Below are 3,726 nucleotides of genomic sequence, written 5' to 3'. Positions count from 1 at the left end.
AAAGCTGGCTGGCAGTAAATGTCATTATCTTGGACAAAGTCGGTAAATGAGCATTCCAGATGGTATGGTACTAAAGAAAAGCAATGTGCTGCCTTTTCTGCTGAGTAGTAATTAGTCTTAAATGTCAGCCACAAAAAGAAAAAAAAATAAAGCAAACAAAAAAAAGCCCCACATTCACCAGCTGCTGCCAGGTAGTGGGGGCAATCCCTGCTTCCCCGCATTGCCCCCACGCTGCATGGGGGGGCTCTTCCACAAGCCCCCAGAAGCCCTGATAGCCACTTCTGCAGCCAGTGAGTGCAGGTAATTTTTTTGTTTGTTTTTTGTTGTTTTTTTTTTAAGACCCAGGAGCTGGGGCTGGTTGGAGCAGCCTTGTGAAGTGGGATGTGAGAGCAGGCAGAGGAGCTTTTTTTTCTTTTCTTTTTAATGAGCCAGGAGCTGAGGCCAGGTAGGGCAGCTATGGGGGGTGGGGGGCTGGGAAGGCGGGCAGGGGTCGGGGTGTTGCTCTGGTGGGCTGGGGGAGAAGGCAGGGGATGGGTCTGGTGGGGGGCCCCATGGTCCCTTCCCCCCTCTCTTACCAGCAGAGAACCCAGGTCCAGCTCCCTGCAGCAGCGAGTGGGGACTGCCTGAATCTTCAAAGCTGTCTTAGTCTTTTCCTAATCAATTCAGAGAGCTTTGAATTGATTCAGACCTTTTTATTGACCTCCTAATCTGAAATGAATTGGGAGACTCGGCCACTAAATCAAGATGAATTTCCTTCGAATCAAATCAGCACCCAAAGGTTTGCACAGCCCTAGCTAAGCTTCAGAAGCTGCTTAAAATTACATGTAGAAAGGCCCTTAGAGTCTTTCAAATACATACTGAAATGTCCTTTTCTGGAAAAACCATATAATAACAATTCTACTACCTTTTTATAGATTACAGTCTATTTTAACAATTAACTTGTATTTTAACATTCTTAAATTACTACAGAACATCTTCATATACTTAACAATATAGTTTTAGGCAAAGATAATAAAGCCAAAGATTAGTATTTAATTTGTGTCTTATGGAATGACAATAGTTCCTCAACTGTTCTTATGAGATACTGGAAGCACTAGAAATTTTGGCCTTGTAATTCTACTAAATATGACCTCAGTGCTACTGCACATTGTGACATGTGATGCCAAAATACTACTTCTGTCTTCTATTGGTATAGGGCTGTGTGAAATGACTATGTTTCAATTCAGTTTCAGATTTGGCCATTTCGGAGAAACAGTGATTCATTTTGGTGTTTCGGATCACTGTTCCATTTCAATTCGGCTGAATCTATTTCAGAGTTTCAACGCTTTTTCACTGATTTGGCCATAGGTTATAATGGGTAATCACTTAAATGCCTACAGCTAGCTTTGCTGGGGGATGGGGCCACAGGGGGACACGAGGACACTTCTCAGCCAAGACAGGTGACGCGCACAAGAAGTACCCAGGTAAGTGACAGGGGTCTGGATAATCCTAGGATCAAGGGGGTGGTGTAAGAACCCATAGGAGGCCTTAAATGCCTCTACACTAATGCTCATAATATGGGGAACAAGCAGGAGGAACTTGACCTCCTGCTAGCTGGCACAAAACCAGACATAGTAGGGCTCACTGAAACCTGGTGAGATTCAACCCATGATTGGGCAATAAACATTAGGGGCTATAGACTGTACAGGTAGGATAGAACTGGGAGGAAAGGCAGGGGTGCAGTGCTGTACGTCAAAGAGTAATACATGTCCTCAACAAACAGGACGGGGTCAGAGGAGTGGCAGACTGAAGTGCTCTGGGTAAGAATACAAGGGGGTCACAGGGAAAGGAACTAAATGGTAGATGTCTACTACAGACCACCCAACCAGGGGGAACAGCTGGACCAGGAATTCTCAGGTCAGCTTGTAGAGGCAGTTAAGTCAAGGGATGTGGTCACCATGGGTGATCTAAACTACCCAGACATCTGCTGGAAAGAGCAGTCAGCCAGGTCTGACCGCTCATGTAAATTCCTAGCTGAGATACAGGACCTCCACCTAAACCAGGAGGTACACAGTCCCACCAAGGGAAATGCCTTGCTGGACATGGTCCTGGCCACAGATGATGACCTGGTGAGGGGACTACAAGGTCTCGACCATCTGGGCAATAGCGATCATTGCCTACTGGAATTCATATCCAGCACAGGGTGTCAAAGACCTGGAGCAAGGCAGTAGCCCTTGACTTCAGGAGGGCTGATTTCAATGAGTTAAGCAGATTAGTAGGGGAGGCACTGAGGTCCCAGAGGGTAGGGGAGTTGAGAATCCAAGACAATTCATCATTTCTTAAGGAGACAATCCTCCAACACCAAAGGGTGACAGTTCCAGTGAGAATCAAGAGTGCTCAAAAGCCCCAATGACTCGCCAAAGGCATTCAGGAATGTCTGAAAGCAAAAAAGGAGGTGTACACCTGGTGGAAGAGAGGGGCTATCACCAAGAAGGTTTATACCTCCATTACTTAAGACTGTAGGGGGGCTGTTAGGAAGGCTAAGGCGGAGACGGAACTAGGACTTGTGACCAGGATCAAAGATAACAAGAAGTCCTTTTTCAAATACACAGAAAGTAAAAAGAAGGCACTGGGTAATGTGGGTCCCCTGCAGGACATACTTGGTAATATGGTAGTTGCACCAGACAAGAAAGCTGACCTCTTTAACAAATTCTTTGCCTCCATTTTTTTTGAGCAGGGACCAGGACATCTTCCCCTCTGGGATTCCGGACAGACTCGGGAGAGGCACCACCAGGCCTAGGGTCAGGGAGGACCTAGTTAGGGAACTTCTGGTGGAGATGGATATGTTCAAATCAGCAGGTCCAGATGCTCTCCACCCCAGGGTGCTGAGGGAATTGGCAGGGTTCATTGCAGGGCCCATGGCATGGCTTTACAAGCACTTGTGGTGCTCTGGCCAGGTGCCAGAGGACTGGAAAAAGGCCAATATGGTCCCCATTTTCAAAAAAGGGAGGAAGGAGGACCCAGGTAACTATAGGCCTGTTAGTCTTACCTCAGTTTTGGGGAAACTCTTTGTGAAAATTATCCAGGAACACATCTGGGAGGGACTAGCAGAGAAGATTATGCTCAAGGACAACAAACATGGGTTCATTAGAGGCAGGTCCTGTCAGACCAACCTGGTTGCCTTTTACAACCAGATCACAAAAACCTTGGACACAGGTGTCATGGTGGATGTAGTCTTTATGGACTTTAAGAAGGCCTTTGGCACTGTCTCTCACCCCATTCTCATTAAAAAACTAGGGGACTGTGGCATTGATGCCTACACAGTCAGATGGGTTGCAAACTGGCTAGAGGGCCACACCCAGAGAGTGGTGGTGGACAGGTCATTTTTGACCTGGAGGGATGTGGGCAGTGGAGTCCCCCAGGGCTTGGTCCTCGGGCCCTCACTGTTCAACTTCTTTATCAGCAACTTGGACGAGGGGATGAAAAGCACCTTATTGAAATTTGCGGATGACACAAAGATATGGGGAGAAGTGAGCATGCGAAAAGGGAGGGACAGGCTACAACTAGATCTGGACAGGTTACAGGGATGGGTGGATGAGAATAGGATGGGATTCAATACTGACAAGTGCAGGCTACTGCACCTAGGGAGAATGAACCAGCAGCATACCTATAGGCTGGGGAACTCCCTTCTCATCAGCACAGAGGCAGAAAGGGATCTTGGAGTTATTACTGATTCCAAGATAAACA

This window comes from Gavialis gangeticus, unplaced genomic scaffold (assembly GCF_001723915.1).
Source record: "Gavialis gangeticus isolate Ggan-Ray unplaced genomic scaffold, GavGan_comp1, whole genome shotgun sequence".
Lineage (NCBI taxonomy): Eukaryota > Metazoa > Chordata > Crocodylia > Gavialidae > Gavialis > Gavialis gangeticus.
Note: the sequence above shows the minus strand (reverse complement) of the source record.